The sequence below is a fragment of the Lynx canadensis genome, chromosome D4 (assembly GCF_007474595.2).
Source record: "Lynx canadensis isolate LIC74 chromosome D4, mLynCan4.pri.v2, whole genome shotgun sequence".
NCBI lineage: Eukaryota > Metazoa > Chordata > Mammalia > Carnivora > Felidae > Lynx > Lynx canadensis.
In genome coordinates this window covers 53139117-53157711 of record NC_044315.2, presented here as the reverse complement: position 1 = coordinate 53157711, position 18595 = coordinate 53139117, and positions in this window count along the sequence as shown.

The following is an 18595-nucleotide window of genomic DNA, read 5'->3' as shown; positions in this document are numbered from 1 at the left end:
AGCCTCCTTTTGGAACTTACCGCAACAAATAAACGAAGAAATAAAGAAGGAAGGAAGGAGAGGAGCGCCTGGGTGGCTCAGTTGGTTAAGCGTCCCTCTCGGCTCAGGTCATGATTTCACGGTCTGTGGGTTCGAGCCCCGCGTCGGCCTCTGTGTTGACAGCTCAGATCCTGGAGCCTGCTTCGGATTCTGTATCTCCTTCTCTCTCTGCCCCTCCCCTGCTCATGCTTTGTCTCAAAAATAAATAAAACATTAAAAATTTTTAAGAAGGAAGGAAGGAGAGAAACAAAAAAAGAAAGGGGGGGGACAATTTTCATGTCTTAAAAAACAGGAAAGGATCTGTTATCCATAATTGTGAAATGTTATTTGTATGTGCCATGTACTGGAAGGGATGGATCAAAATGAAGGGGATATTGAGATAGAACAATATTGTCTTAAACATTAAGCAGTAAAGCCAATTATTATAGAATTAAATATCACCCACCAGATGTAGATATTGATCTATCTCAAAATTATTTATTAAAACAGTGAGATCAAGGGGCATGGATAACCCAATGCAGAGACCTAGATCTATATGAATACATGACTGTGGATGGGAGATAATACCATGTTTGAGTCTCTGGCTCAGACTTCCACACTTTCTCAAATTGAAGAAAGAAGAGAGGGGGGAGCAATGGTAAATATCATCAAGTGCTCATGGTTATAAGAAGCTTTTCCAGGACCACACTCATAAAAAGGAGTTAAATGGGGAATCAGGAAATAATAAAGCAAATATGACTGCAAATAGAGTCAGAAAATTGTAAGATTTCATACTGGAAAAGAGAAGCCTATACAGTAATTATGGTGTGGATAATAGATGTGGAAGACTACAAAATAAGTATACAACTCATATTCCTGAAGAATAAAGAAAATGGAACTAAAAAACCCCTAAACCAACACAATATATATACATACAATGATATATATATGGTTAGTGTATCTATCTGTCTATATAGTATGTGTATATATAAGCTATATATATATAAGCTTTATATTTATATATATAAACATATATAAACTTTATATTTATAAATAAATATATATGTGTATACACACACACACACACACACACACACACACACACATAGAGAGAGACAGAGAGAAATAAAAGAAGGATATCAGTGGAGGTGATGGAGTAAGTACTTCCAAAATTCCTCTTCACAATGAAAGCAATCCATGCATTTGCAAAAATTGTCATTTCCAACATTTTCAGAACTTATGAAGTCAGTCATAACTGCAACAATCCTGGGAGCATTTACTCAAAAAATGGTTAAATTCAAGTAAGAATAGTGAGGTTTGTGGCATTGTAACTTTTTCTACTTTAATCCTTTTTTTTCTTCTGCTCTGAGATAGCTTTGAAAGCAAAAGGGCTGAGATGATGTTGTAAACCAGTAGCCTAGAAGCCTAGGATATAACATAACGGAATTGAAGTTCCTCTAAAGCCATATATCCTGAGAGTGGTCATTACTGTACCTGTATAGAATTTTCCTGGAAAAACCCTACTCACCAGGCTTGTCTTTATTTGATTGCAATCAGAGATATTCCTGAGCTAACAAATAACATTTACTTTGGGTGCATTTTCAGAAACAATCAGTAACAATTCGTTGGTTAACAATGAAAGCTGCCTGCAACAGTAATAAAAGTTAGGGAAAATGTCAGACTGACACTTATTTAAAAGGAAAAACTAGGGAAGAAGATGTTCATAGGGGACTTTGAAAAGCTTCAACATATTCCTGGGACTCTAGAAGGCTACACGCAAGTGTAGGACTGTGCATGAGATGGATGTATCCTGAAAAAAAGCTGAGAAGGCCCTTAGCTCTCACTGCTAGCTGACTTTGAGTCTCTATGTAGTCAAAAATGAAAACTAACCAGAGCTCTAAACTGCCTGCCTGGCAATAAAGGTATGCCTTAAGTGCACATAGAGTCCCTTGGCAAATGCAAGAAGATTTATTTATTTGAGACATTTAAGGTAATTTCTGGCCTGTCATTATCTGTCCACTAAGATAATTGACCTGGGATTTCAGTAGCTACTGCTAAAAAATAATATAGACTTTACAGAATAAGTTCAGAAAAGCAAATTAAATAAAAAGGAATAACAAGTCCTGTGGAGGAGGGAGAATCTGTTTCCAGAGCTATCACATTATATTATTTAAAATTTAAAATTTCAGGGTGCCTGGGTGGCTCAGTCGTTTAGATGTCTGACTTTGGCTCAGGTCACAATCTCACGGTTCATGGTTCGAGCCCCACATCAGGCTCTGTGCTGACAGCTCAGAGCCTGGAGCCTACTTCAGATTCTGTCTCCATTTCTCTCTGGGCCTACCCTGCTCACACTCTCTCTCTCTCAAAAATAAACATTAAAATTTTTTTTAAAAAATAAAATTTCAAATTTTCTTTTAAAAATATATGAGACATGAAATTATGGCCCATACACAGGGAAAAGAAGCAGTCATTAGAAACCATTCTATGGGGCACCTGGGTGGCTCAGACGGTTAGGCGTCCAACTTCAGCTCAGATCATGATCTTGGGGTCCATGAGTTCAAGCCCTGCGTCGGGCTCTGTGCTGACAGCTCAGAGCCTGGAACCTGTTTCGGATTCTGTGTCTCCCTCTCTATGACCCTCCCCCGTTCATGCTCTGTCTCTCTCTGTCTCAAAAATAAATAAACGTTAAAAAAAAAAAGAAACCATTCTTGGGGCGCCTGGGTGGCTCAGTCGGTTAAGTGGCCGACTTCGGCTCAGGTCATGATCTCGTGGTCCGTGAGTTCCAGCCCCGTGTCGGGCTCTGTGCTGACAGCTCAAAGCCTGGAGCCTGTTTCAGATTCTGTGTCTCCCTCTCTCTGACCCTGAATATATACCATCTATAAACTATATATACAGTTAACACCAGAGTCCTAAAATATATGGAACAAAAGTACAGAATTTGAAATAGACAATAGAGAAATAGACAATACAAGAGAATTCAGCACACCGCATTTGATAATAGAATACATAGATCAAATACAAAGTAGAAGACTTAAATAACACAGTAGTATAACACAACTAGAAACACCAGGCACATATAGAATACCCTCACAACATATGCAGGATATATATGCTTGTCAAATGTACATGAAACTTTTTTCAGGATAGACTACATATGAGATCATAAAACATTTCAAGTTTAAAAAGATTGAAACCATACAATATATGTTCTTAGACCTCAATGCAAAGGAGTTAGAAAATAACAAAGACATTTGAGAAATTCACAATTTTGTGGATGTTGAAAACAACAATCATAAAAACAATGGGTTAAAGAGAAAATCAGGACAGAAATTAGAAAATACCTTGTGATGGGGGCGCCTGGGTGGCTCAGTCGGTTAGGCATCTGAACAGCTCAGGTCATGATCTCAGGGTTTTTGAGTTTGAGCCTCATGTCAGGCTCTCTGCTGTCAGCCCAGAGTCTGCTTCGGATCATCTGTCCTCCTCCCTCTCTCTGTTCTGCCCCTCCTCTACTCACTCTCTCTTTGTCTCTCTCTCACAAAACAAAACAAAACAAAACAAAACAAAACAAAACGAGCCCTTTGAGAAAAAAAAATACCTTGTGAGAAATGAAAACAAAACACAGCATACCAAAACTCCATGGACTTCAGCTAAAGCAGTACTAATAGGGATAATTATCTGTAACTAGTTATGTTAAAGAAAAGAGATACTTCAAATTACTAATTGAATTGGTGCAGCCACTATGGATTACATTAAGGAGGTTCTTCAAAAAACTTAAAAATAGAACTACCATGTGATCCAGGAGTTCTATGTCTTGAGTGTTTATCTGAAAAAAAAAAAAAAAAAGACAAAGGCACCAAAATGAAGAAATACGTACACCCCTGTGTTCATTGCAACATTATATACGATAACCAGGAATTGCAAGCAACCTAATGTCCATTAATAGAGGAATGAATAAAGAAGATGTGGTATATATAAACAATGGAATGTTACTCCATCATCAAAAGTAATGAAGTATTGTCACGTGACAAGATGGATGGATCTGAAGGGTATTATTGTAAGTGAAATAAATCAGAGAAAGGAAAATATCATTTCATTTATGTGTGAAATCTAAAAAAAAAACAGAAACAAGGGAAAACAGAAACAGACTTTACAGACACAGGAAACAAACTATTGTTACCAGAGGTGAAGGGTTTGGGAGGGTAGGCAAAATGAGTGAAGGGGATTAAGAGCTACCAATTTCCAGGTATGAAATAAATAAGTGATGGTGATATAATGTACAACATAGGTAATATAGTCAATAAGATTTTAGCAACTTTGTTGACATGGTATCTAGAATTATGGGAATAATTTCATAGTGTATAATAATATCTAATTACTCTAATTCACAGCTGAAAATAATAGGATATGTGTTTATTATCTTTCAGCCAATACAACAACAACAACAACAACCAAAAACTGAAAGTCCATGTTAAGAAACTAGAAAAAGAAAAGCAAACCACACCCACAATAAATGGAAATAAGGAAATAATAAAATTGAAATAGGGCGCCTGGGTGGCTCAGTTGGTTGAGCTTCTGACTCTTGATTTTGGCTCAGGCCGTGATCCCTGGATCGTGTAACCAGTTCCACCTCAGGCTCTGCACTCAGCATGGAGTCTCCTTGGGATTCCCTCTCTCCCTCTGTTCTTCCCCTGCTCGCACGTGTGTGTGTTCCCTCTCTCTCTCAATTTAAAGTTAAAAAAACAAAGTAAACAAAATAATGAAATAGAATAGAAAAACAGTAAATATTTTAACAAAACAACGTTACTAAGAAAATACTAATACAATTTACAAACCTTTATTTAACTGATAAACACTCCTGTGTTTAAACAAATGGGATAATTTACATGCAAATGTCGGTATACTTATAGGTTTGATGATTGAGAGGGTTCATATCTAACAGCTCTGGATATCTGTAGAAAATACAATGTTAGATAATTCAATGCTGGTAAGAGACATGCAGTGGGGATCTGGATGGATACCTGGAGATTTAAAGGAAAGTGAATAGAAGAGTGTAATAGGCATTGCATTTTGTAATTCAGGGCCCAAACAAGCATAGTAGAATTTATAGGTAATCTAGGTTAATGATCATGAATATTTAGCTTCTGACATTGGATTTTATCCATCAGAACAAAAGCACATTTTCCCAAATGTTATTTGTTTGTGTATGTCAGACAAGATGAGATGAGAGGAGTAGTATTTTTATTGAAAACCTGAGACTCAAGGATATTGATTAATATATGGAAGGACATAGGTAGTAAGTGATAAGGCTGAGAGTGAAGGGAGACAGTCTGACAAAGAGAAAAATGATATAAACACCTCACCACTACTCCTCCCATAGGAAAACTGACAGGAATTAGCTTGGCACCTACTGTTCAGATTTCATCATAATGTTTCTTTCTCTCTTTCCCAACACAGGTAGGTAATTGTTTTGATAGGATCTTTCAGTCTGCGTGTAGAAAACACTAATCTTCATGATAGCACCCAATGCAATGATTTACCCATGCTTGTCCAAGGCCACTTGAGAGTCATGATGCAGAACTCTCAAGTATAAAAGTAATTTTTTGAGCAACAAAGCAAAAACATATGAATAAATACACTGCATATGAATGTCAAAATACCAGAGATGGCAGATGTGCACAATAGACTATTAAAACTACTTTTGGAGTTCTAACGTGTAATGTAGCAGATAACAGATAAAATAATGTGCCTTATTTTAATTGAATAACACGAGGGAAATAAACCCTACACCAAAAAAAAGATTCATTTTCCACTATAGCAGTTAGAAATACATTTATATTTTACATTACTTTTTATAATATAATCACATCAGTAAAGTAGTAAATGATGTTACAGGCTTTAGTTCTTGAATAGGCATTTTTAAGGCATATATAAAATATGTATCTCAGCCCATTCAGTTTTGTATTAAAATAACCAGTTAATAATGGAGATCCCTGGTAAACTGTCTTGACATAGTGATGGGTAAAATGTAAGTGTAAATCAATTCTGCAAAGCCCTGCTAAATAAAAGACCGAAGAGTAAAGGTTTACAGCTTGCCTGTACAATTATTTATGGGCGGGTTGTTTATGTTTCAACAGAAGAAAATAACAAATCTTTCAGCAGGCATCTGGGCCTATTACTATTTTTATCCTCCTGTTTGAACCAAAGCCCAGGGCATCTTTTCGTCCAGACATTTTGCTACACTTTTTTAATCTGGCCTGAATATTCACTTAAAGACATAATTAGATGTACACATGGTCAATTGTGCAAAATTCCCTGTGTTTCTATACACATGGCCTCTTAGGTGTTATATTTCATTTTTTTCCATGATTTGAAGTGATTATAGGGCTGTGGAAAATTGGGATGGATGAATAAGATCTCAACAGAGTGAAGGCAATAAAGTACTGGGTGTGCATTCCAAATATTCTAATGCCCTCAGTATAGTAATGTGTAAACTTTATATTATAAATATTATAGGATATCAATATGTCATATTTGGACACATGGTACTCTGATAAAATTGTCTCCAGTCATCAACTGTTATTTGCATCATTAATATTTCAACATAGCATTAATATTTTTCCAGATTTTTGAGATATAATTCACACATAATATTGTGTAAGTTTAAGGTATACAACATGTTGATTGATACTGTGAAATTACCAGAGTAACATTAGTTAATATTTCCATAATCTCATATAATTACCATTTCTTTTTTGTGGTAATAACATTCAAGATCTCCTCTCTTAACAGCTTTCAAGTATATAACATGGTATTATAAACTATAATCACTACATTATATATTAGCTCCCAGGACTTATTTGTCTTATAACTCAGTTTGTACCCTTTGACCAACATTTCACCCAGTCTCTAACCCAGCAATCCCCATTCTACTTTATCATTCTATGAGTTCAGCTTTTTAAAATTACACTTATATATGTGAGATCATACAATGTTAGTCCTCTGTCTGATTTATTTCATTTACCTTAGTGCTCAAGGTCCATCCATGTTGTTTCAAGTGGCAAGATTTCCTTCTTCTTATGGCTGAATAATTGAGATAGATGTAGATAGATATAGATGTAGATATAGATATAGATGTAGACACAGATACAGATATAGATGTAGATATAGATGTAGATACAGATATATAGATATAGATATAGATATAGATATAGATATAGATTATAGATATAGATATAGTTATATCTCACATTTCTTTATCCATTCATCTATAGAATTTCCATATGTTGGCTATTGTGGATTATGCTGCAACAAACATGGGAATATGATATCTCCTTGAGATAGTGATTTTATTTCCTTTGGCTATATGCCCAGAAGTAGGACTGCTAGATCATATGGTAATTCTGTTTTTATTTTGAAGAACCTCTGGACTGTTTTCAATAGTGGCTGCACCAATTCACATTCCCACCAACAGTGCACAGGGCTTCCCTTTTCTCCACATCCAGCCAACACTTTCCCTTTATCTTTTTTTTTCTTTTTTGATATCCATTCTACCTGGTGTGAAGTAATATCTCATTGTGATTTTGATTTGCATTTACCTGATGATTAGTGTATCTCTTGAGTATCTCTTCATGTAAGTGTTGGCCATTTGTATTCTTTCTTTAAAAACGTCTGTTCAGTTCCTCTGCCCATTTTCTAATCATTGTCTTTGCTATTGAGTTGCATGAGGTTTGTTTTTTTTTTATGTATTTTGGATATTAACCCTTTATCAGACACATGATTTGCAAATAGTTTCTTCTGTGACTTACCTTTCATTTTGTAGATTGCTTATTGCTATGAAGAAGCCTTTTAGTTTGATGTAGTCCCACTTACTTATTTTTGTTTTTGTTGCTTGTACTTTTGGTGTAGTATCCAAAAAGTTGTTGCTAAGACCTTTGTCGAGGAAATTTTCCCTGTGTTTTTTTAATAGGATATTTACAGTTTCAGTTCTTATGTTTGAGTCTTTAATCTATTTCAAGTTAAATTTTGTGAGTAAAGAGAGATAGAAGTCCAATTTCATTGTTTTGCACATGGTTATCCAACTTTTCCAGTCTCATTTCTTGAAAAGACTATTTCCCTGTTGAGTATTCTTGGATGCCTTGTCAAATATTTGTTGGCTGTATATGTGGGGTTTCAATTCTGGGCTCTCTATTCTGTTCCACTGAGGTGTCTATGTTTATGCCAGTATCATATTGTTTTAATGACTCTAGCTTTGTGGTACTGTTTGAAATCAGGACATGTGATGCCACAAGCTTTATTTTTCTTCCTCAGGATTGCTGTGTCTATTCAGAATCTTCTGTTGTTCCATACAGATTTTAAGATCATGTGTTCTTTTTTTGTGAAAATGCTGTTGGTATTTGATAGGGATTGCAGTAAATCTATAGATGGCTTTGGGTAATTTTGGCATTTTAATAAGATTAACTCTTCTAATCCATGAGCATGGAATATCCTTCCATTTATTTGTATCTTCATTAGTTTCTTTCATCTGAGTCTTAGAGTTTTCAATGTATAGAAGTTTTACTTCCTTGGTTAAATTTATCTCTAGGCATTTCATTTTTTGGTGCTATTATAAAAATGATTGTTTTTCTATATTTCTTTTTCATACATTTAATTTTTATGCGTTGAAAGGCAACTGATTTTTATACGTAGATTTTTGTATCCTGCAACTATTCTGAATTTTTTTATTAGTTCTAATGGGTTTTTTTGTGGTGACTCTTTAGGATTTTATATATATGTGATAATATAATTTGCAAACAAAAATAGTTTTACTTCTTTTTTTTCTGTTTTAAATGTAATTTATTTATTTATTTTCTTGCCTGATTGCTCTGGCTAGGACTCCCACACTGTGTTAAATGGGCACCCTTGTCTTGATCTTGCAGGAAAAATTTCCAACCTTTCACCATTTTGGATGATACAAATTCTGGACTTGTTAAATATGACTTTTATTATGTTCAGATACATTTCTTTTGCACTCAATTTGTTGAAAGTTTTTATCATGAAAAGATGGTCATTTTTGTCAATTTTTCCCCTGTATTAGTTAAGAGGATCATATGATTTTTTCCCTTTCATTCTATTACTAGGTATATGACACTTATCAATTTGCTTCTGTTAAATCATCTTTACCTCTTAGGGATAAATCCCGCTTTATCATGGTGTATGATCCTTTTAATGTGCTGTTAAATTTGTTTGCTAATGTTTCATACAGACTATTTGTATCTATTTATCAGAAATATTGGCCTATAGTCTCTTTGCTCATAGTATACTTACCTGGCTTTTGTATCAGTGTAATTTGGCTTTATAAAATGAATTCACGAGTGTTCACTTCTCATTTTTTGTAAGAATTTGAGAAGGATCGGTGTTTATTCTTTAAATGTTTGCTGGGTTCACCAGGTAAATAATCTAGTCCTTTACTTTGTTGGGAGGTTTTGGATTATTGAGTAATCTCCTTACTCATTATTAGAGATCTCCTACTTCTTCATTACTCGGCCTTGGTAGGTTGTATGGAGCAGTTTAACCATCCAATTTGTTAACCTGCTATTGTTCATTGTAATCTTTTATGATTATTTGTGTATTTGTGGTATCAGTTGTAATGTCTCCTCTTTCATTTCTAGTGATATTCATTTGAGTCTTCTTTTTTTCTTAGTCTAGTTAAAAGGTTGTCAATTTTATCTGTTCAAAAAACCAGCTCTTAGTTTTATATCTTTTCTATTGTTTCTCTGGTGTCTACTACACTTATTTTTGCTATTCTTTGTTATGTCTTTCCTCATGTTAACTTTGGAATTAGTTTGTTCTTTTTCGAGATTGTTGAGGCATAAAGTTAGCTTATTTGAGATCTTTCTTTTTTCTTATGGTAGGTATTTATCACTTTAAATTTCCTTCTTAGAACTGCTTTTACTACATCTCATAGAATTTAGTATATTATGTTTCCAGTTTTGTTTGTTTCATGATATATTTTTTTCTTCTTATTGATTTTTTGATACATTGGTTATTCAGGAGTGCTTTGTTCAATTTTCACATGCTTGGAATTTCCCCACTTTCCTTCCATATTAATATTTAGTTTCATATCATTATGGTGAGAAAAGATACTTGGTATGATATCAGTCTTCTTAAATTTGCTAAGACTTGTTTTGTGACCTATTATATGACCTGTCCTGGGGGATGTTCCATGTACACTAGAGAAGAATATTCCTCTGCTATTGGATAAAATGGTCTGTATATATCTCTGGTCTATTTGGTCTAATATATAGTTCATGTCCATTTATTCATTGATTTTCTGTCTGTATGATCTATAACTTTTTGAAAGTGCACTATTGAAGTCCCTAATATTATTATATTGTTGTGCACATCTCCATTCATATCTGTTAGTATTGCATAATATTGTTGAATGTTTTGATGTTACCTAGATATATATTTATGATTGTTATATCTTCTTAATGGATTGACTCCTTTACCCTTATATAGCAAATGTTATAGTATCTTGCTATAGTTTTTGCCTTAAAGACTATTTTTCTTGATACAGGAAACTCTTTTGGTTTCCACTTGCTTAGAGTATCTTTTCCCATGTCTTAACTTTGAGCCTAAGTGTGTTCTTAAAGCTGATGTAAGTCTGTCATTGGATCCGGTTTTTTGTGGTCATTGTTGTTTTGTTTTTACTCCAGCCAGCCATCTTATGCCATTTAAACAGAGAATTCAATCTGTGTACAACTTAGAGTAAATATCGATAGGTATGGACTGAACAAATGCTTTTTGATAGAATGTGTAACACACGTTATAGGGTCTCAATGCCTTTCATGCCTTTTGAGAGTCCTGACACTCTTCCAGCCTTCCTGTCCTTCCGTTTTATAGCCAGTGATTCGAGACTTTTGAGGGAGTGAGAGAGAAATGAGCCCCTTTGGGAGCATTTCACACAGTTGAGGAAGTCTGATGCTCACTCACACCCTCTCTTTCCTCCAAAGGAAAAATTTAAGGCCAGAAAGATTCTAAGCCCTGAGTTTTGCCACCTTGGGGTAGTGGTGATTGGGTAAAGTCAAACCATTCCTCTTAATCCTCTCTAATGCAAACAAGCTTATATTTTTGTATTCCAGTGGTATGGTAGAACTCCTCTGGAACAAAGGCTCTCTCATTCATGGGTAACTGTCTAAGATAGTGTTTGCCAGGGACTCTTAGACTATAGCTGAGAGGGGTTGAAGCCAGTTCATGGGCCACTGTAGAGTCTACTGCCACAGCCAAAATCTGTATGCTTACTAATTGACACACAGGTAGGCAGGACTCCTGTTGGGTACTTTGACATAAGATGCTGGCTCTCACATCTCGCACATAGGCACTTTTGTCCATGGATGCTAGCCAGTTTTTTATAGCTAAGATGAGGAACATGAACAAAGGATGCCTTATTTAGCCATGGTACTGATATCGCTCCTCCTCATTGTTTTTTTAAGTAATAGCTATCATGTACTGAATGTCTTTTTATATGTTGAAGCCTTAATCCCCAGGGTGATTATCTTTGGAGGTGACGACTCAGAAATAATTAAGTTAAAAGAGATCATAAGGATAGGGCTCTCATGATGGAATTTATGTCCCTCTAAGAAGAACAAGAGAGACCAGAGCTCACTGACTCTTCCATGTAAGACTCAGTGAGAAGGTTATCCATCTACAAATCAGAAATAGGGCCCTCACAAGGAACTTAATCTTCTGGAAAATTGCCTTATACTTCCCAGGCTCCAGAACTGTGAAAAACAAATGTCTGTTGTTTGTTACCCAGTGTACTTTATTAAAGCAGCCTGAGCAAACTAAGACAATAGCTATTTCTATAAATAAGTTATGAAATATTATAGCTTTAATCCTCTCTTATAAGTAATTTGAATGAAAATAGTCCAGTTTATACAGGAACAGAAAGCTGTAATTGGGTGACAGTTTATAACTAATATCTATGCCTTTAAGGATATTAGATAATATCCCCATATAGTAGGTAAAGTTCAGAATTTAAAAGGAAGGAGACTAATCAACATTTTCAGCACTAGGCATCTACTTATCCTATTCACCGATGAGAGAAAAAGAAGTTCTGTATAATGGAAAACAAAGAGATGCCTATCCCTATAGGGATACAACAGTATGATTTGACTCAGTATTTCATATTCATGTACCTGCATATTTCACTTGCAAATTTACTATTTCTGTATTCAATTTTTGTATTTAATACTTGTTTTTATTAACTTTCCTTTTATTATTTTGTGTTGGAAAGGACACTTAATATGGTGTCTATCCTCTTAAATGTTTTTAAATGTAAAATATATTATTGTTGGCCATAGGTAAGTGTTGTACAGTATATCCCTAGTGGTATTTATCTTGCTCAACTGAAACTTTATGCCCATTGATTAATAACTTGTCATTTCTCACTTCCCTCTCCCCCTTAGAAATGACCATTCCACTCTTGATTGTATAAATGTGACCATTTTAGATACTTCACATAAGTGGAATCATGTAGTATTTGTCTTATTGCAGAATCTTCTTCTTTTCCAAGACTGTACACTGTTCCATTGTACGTATATACCACATTATCTTTATTTATTCATTTGTCAGTGGGTATTTGTTTCCATTCCTTGGCTATGGTAAATGCTGCTGCAGTGAACATTGGCATGATATCTCTTCAAGATTCTAATTTAAATTCTTTTGGGTTAGTACACAGAGATGGGATTATTGGATCATGTAATAGTTCTATTTTTAATTTTTTGAAGGACTCCCTTGCTGTATATTCCATAGAAGATGTGCTGGCTTGTAGTTCTACAATGTGCAACGGTTCCAATTTTTACACATCCTCACCAACACTTATTTTATTTTATTTTATTTTTATTTGTGATAGTAGACATCCAGTCAGATAGGAGGTAATATCTCATTACAGTTTTGATTTGCATTTCCCTGATGATTATTGCTGTTGAGTATTTTTTTATTTATCTGTTGGACTTTCATGTGTTTTCTTTGAAGATATGTCCTTTAGCCAGTTTTAATTGTGTTATAAGTTTTTGTGTGTTCTTTTTGTTTGTGTTTTTGAAACCTGGTATCAGATCTATGGTTTGCAATTTTTTCCCCGTGCTATAGGTTGTCTTTTCACTCTTTTCTTTCCCAATGTTTATTTATTTTTGAGAGACAAAGATACAGAGTGAGTAGGGGAGTGGCAGAGAGAGAAGCGGACACAGAATCCAAAGCAGGCTCCAGACTCCGAGCTGTCAACACAGAGCATGACACGGGGTTCGAACACACGAACCTTGAGATCATGACCTGAGCCAAAGTCAGATGTTTAACTGACTGAGCCACCCATGCACTCCTGTCTTTTCACTCTTGTTAGTGATTTCCTTTGCTGTGAGAAGCCTGTTAACTTTCACTTTGCTAAACTTGGAAAATGTTTCTATTTTCACAACCTAATCTATTTTTAGTGCACTTGCTTTTTTTTCTTTTTCATTTCTCACTCATAAACGTTTTTAGAATGAGTTCTCTGCCAAATTGGTTATGCCAGTGTTGAAAATAACAAGATAAAGAGTTTATTTTTATTAAAACTTCTTTAAAATTATTCTTCATTCCGTCACAGTATTTGTTCTTATTTCTGATAACATTCACTAGGCTAATAATGAGGGTCAAGTTGTAGGGTAACCAACCCAGCCTTGGATGTGCTTGATTGAGTAACAGAAGAAAGGAACCTTACTCCGTAGGAACTTCCAAACCTTGGCATCATGTACTTGAAGAAGCAGGAGGGTACATGTATGGCAGGATCTGAACTTGCCTAATCAAGGAGCCCAAACATGGAATAGGGAATATAATTCTCTGAAGATACAGGATTGGAAAATCTAGTGGTATGCAAGATGTAATATGAACTTGCTACTTGGAAAAGTCCTAGAAGATATAAAAAGTGATGGCACCATTTCAGAAAAGTTGAAATACCAGGATCACTGTGGCAAATGTAGAGGAAGGAATTTGAAAGCTTTGAGAAGTAGCCATTGTAGAATAGATAAATTATGTAAGTCTAGAAGACACACCAGATTGCCTAAAGAATTCTTCATTTACAAAGTATGTAAGGTATGTGTTGGTAAAAAATGTAGGGTTGCTTTTTTCTCTGTGCCAGGATTATAGGTAGAAGAGGTCATTACAAAAACAAGGCTCACTGAAAGCAATGATGATAAAACTCTAACATTACAGAGGCCATTTTGTTAACCCAAAAAGTCAAGGGGATACAACCATAAATGAAATAGAGTGACAGCCAAAGGATCAAGAACAGTAGAACATTAAGGACATGGTTAAAAGAACACAAAATCCCTGGGACCAAAATATATAGTCATCCCAAAAGAGTACAACTCAACTTTGTTAGTAGAAGACACAGGATGCATAACCTTAAAACAGTCACCAAAATAAGAAGTGGTGATCCATTACCCAGTTTCTAGTTCTGAGCCAATTTTCACTTCCCAAACCCATTTGGCCAAAAGGAAATGGAGTCCCAGGAAGAAGGATCTTATAACATATAGCGGGTATATGCTATAATTATGTCCCAGCCCTTCCTGAAGAGATATTAAAACATTTACTCAAGTAATTGTACACAAGTAATATAAAGTACCAAAAGGTTTTGAGGATTATGAGACATAGGTCTGAGTTGACGTTGATATTCATGGCCCTTCTCAAAGTAGGGACAAACTAGAGCTGTGTAATAGACAAGATCTGGTTTCTAGATAAGATCTGGTTTACGTTGAATCTACTATATCTCCACTTTCATTTGGTGATTGCATACCCATTTCCAAAAGTGTGATTGAAATGTGCATACCTGGTGGTTGGCACAAGCCACCCATTGGGTTCTTGGCCTTCAGGATAAGGGCTATTATAGTAGGAGACAGCCTGTGAAAGCCTCTGAAACTGCTACCTCTGCTCATTAAATTAAATCAAAACTAATACTGTATCTTCAGGGGATTCTGGAAATGAGGGTCACCTTTAAAGATCTAATGATGCATGATGGTTATCCTCATTATGTCCTCATTTTATTAACAATTTTGGTCCTTCAAAATCAGATGATTACTGTAGTATGACAGCAGGCTACAAACTCACCATACCTCCCCCACAGTTGAAGCCACTCTGCTAGATGCGTATCTTCATTACAGTAGATTGAAAATGCCTCAGGCACATGATATGTGGCCATTGATTTGTCAAATGCATTATTTTTTATTCAGATCAGAAAAGGGGTGAGAAATTTTGCAATCACATGGTGTAGACAAACATGTGCATTTATGGTTTTACTGCAGAGGTACGTTAATTATCCAACTGTATGTAATAATATAGTCTGAAGAGATCTGACCTACCTAAATATTCTATCAGACATTATGTGGCCCAACCTCCTTCATGATATTATGCTCATTTGGTTAGATGAAAAAGAGTGACTAGCACCGTAGAGACCTGGATAAGGCATATATGCTTCAGAAATGGAAAATAACCTTTATGAAGATTCAGTAGCTTGCCACACCAGTAAAATTTGCAAGGGTCCGATGATCAGATATGTGCAAAACATCCCTTTCAAAGTAGGAGTTAATCTACTATACCTTGAATTTCCGACCATGAAGACAGAAGTATATTAAATATATCCATTAAGGCTTTTCAAATACTGGAAGTGGCACATCCCAAACATTGAAATACTATTTCCACTCATATACTGGATGACATGACAGACTACCACTTGGATGGGTCTTGAAAGTGCTTTACAGCACATCCAGGCTGAGGTACAAGCATCCCTGTTGCTTCAGCCATTAAACTAGGAAGACCTGATGGTATTTGAGCTACCAGTGTTTAGAAAAGATGCCATGTGAGGCTCTTGGCAAGCCACAGTCATAGAATCATGGGATTGGCCCCTGAGATTCTAGTTTGCTGTTAAAAGCTATATTCATTTTATTTATTTTTTCAATAATTAATCAACTATTTTTTAACTTCATACTTTAAAAAATTGAACCCCGTTATAAATACACTTTTTTACATGATCTAATGTTTTTGGATTTTACTTACTTACTTACTTACTTACTTACTTTATTTATTTATTTATTTATTTATTTATTTATTTATTTAAAGTGTTTATTTAATTTCTGGGTGGTTAAATAAATAAATAAATAAATAAATAAATAAATAAATAAATTCCGGGTGGTTAACATACAGTGTAATATTAGTTTCAGGTGCACAATAAAGTGATTCAGGGCTTGCATACAACACTCATCACAACAAGTGCACTCCTTGTGTGTGCTCATCACAACAAGTGCACTCCTTAATCTTCATCACCTGTTTAACCCATTCCCCCTCCCACCCTGCCCAGCTCCCTTCTGGTAACGATCAGTTTGTTCTCTATAGTTAAGATTCTATTTTTTGGTTTTCCTCTCTCTCTTTTTCTTTCCCTTTGCTCATATGTTCTGTTTCTTAATTACACATGAATGAAATCATGTGGGATTTGTCTTCCTCTGACTGACTTACTTTGCTTAGCCTAATACTATCTAGCTCTATCCATGTTGTTGCAAACGACAAGATTTCATTCTTTTTTTTTTTTTGCACTTTCATAAATTTCTTTAATTACCTTCTCGAAACTTGATCCATTCTTTTTTTAAATAAGATTATCTACATTTAATGTTTCTATATATTTTTTTCAATATATGAAGTTTATTGTCAAATTGGTTTCCATACAACACCCAGTGCTCATCCCAAAAGGTGCCCTCCTCAATCCCATCACCCATCCTCCCCTCCCTCCCACCCCCATCAACCCTCAGTTTGTTCTAGTTTTTAAGAGTCTCTTATGCTTTGGCTCTCTTCCACTCTAACCTCTTTTTTTTTCCTTCCCCTCCCCCATGGGTTTCTGTTAAGTTTCTCAGGATCCACATAAGAGTGAAAACATGGTATCTGTCTTTCTCTGTATGGCTTATTTCACTTAGCATAACACTATCCAGTTCCATCCATGTTGCTACAAAAGGCCATATTTCATTTTTTCTCATTGCCACGTAGTACTCCATTGTGTATATAAACCACAATTTCTTTATCCATTCATCAGTTGATGGACATTTAGGCTCTTTCCATAATTTGGCTATTGTTGAGAGTGCTGCTATAAACATTGGGGTACAAGTGCCCCTATGCATCAGTACTCCTGTATCCCTTGGGTAAATTCCTAGCAGTGCTATTACTAGGTCATAGGGTAGGTCTATTTTTAATTTTCTGAGGAACCTCCACACTGTTTTCCAGAGTGGCTGCACCAGTTTGCATTCCCACCAACAGTGCAAGAGGGTTCCTGTTTCTCCACATCCTTGCCAGCATCTATAGTCTCCTGATTTGTTCATTTTGGCCACTCTGACTGGCATGAGGTGATATCTGAGTGTGGTTTTGATTTGTGTTTCCCTGATGAGGAGCGATGTTGAGCATCTTTTCATGTGCCTGTTGGCCATCTGAATGTCTTCTTTAGAGAAGTGTCTATTCATGTTTTCTGCCCATTTCTTCACTGGGTTATTTGTTTTTCGGGTGTGGAGTTTGGTGAGCTCTTTATAGATTTTGGCTACTAGCCCTTTGTCTGATATGTCATTTGCAAATATCTTTTCCCATTCCGTTGGTTGCCTTTTAGTTTTGTTGGTTGTTTCCTTTGCTGTGCAGAAGCTTTTTATCTTCATAAGGTCCCAGAGGTTCATTTTTGCTTTTAATTCCCTTGCCTTTAGGATGTGTCAAGTAAGAAATTGCTACGGCTGAGGTCAGAGAGGTCTTTTCCTACTTTCTCCTCTAGGGTTTTGATGGTTTCCTGTCTCACATTCAGGTCCTTTATCCATTTTGAGTTTATTTTTGTGAATGGTGTGAGAAAGTGGTCTAGTTTCAACCTTCTGCATGTTGCTGTCCAGTTCTCCCAGCACCATTTGTTAAAGAGACTGTCTTTTTTCCATTGGATGTTCTTTCCTGCTTTGTCAAAGATGAGTTGGCCATACGTTTGTGGGTCTAGTTCTGGGGTTTCTATTCTATTCCATTGGTCTATGTGTCTGTTTTTGTGCCAATACCATGCTGTCTTGATGATTACAGCTTTGTAGTAGAGGCTAAAGTCTGGGATTGTAATGCCTCCTGCTTTGGTCTTCTTCTTCAGAATTACTTTGGCTATTCGGGGCCTTTTGTGGTTCCATATGAATTTTAGGATGGCTTGTTCTAGTTTCAAAGAGAATGCTGGTGCAATTTTATTGGGATTGCATTGAATGTATAGATAGCTTTGGGTAGTATTGACATTTTGACAATATTTATTCTTCCAATCCATGAGCAGGGAATGTCTTTCCATTTCTTTATATCTTCTTCAATTTCCTTCATAAGCTTTCTATAGTTTTCAGCATACAGATCTTTTACATCTTTGGTTAGATTTATCCCTAGGTATTTTATGCTTCTTGCTGCAATTGTGAATGGGATCAGTTTCTTTATTTGTCTTTCTGTTCCTTCATTATTAGTGTATAAGAATGCAACTGATTTCTGTACATTGATTTTGTATCCTGCAACTTTGCTGAATTCATGTATCAGTTCTAGCAGA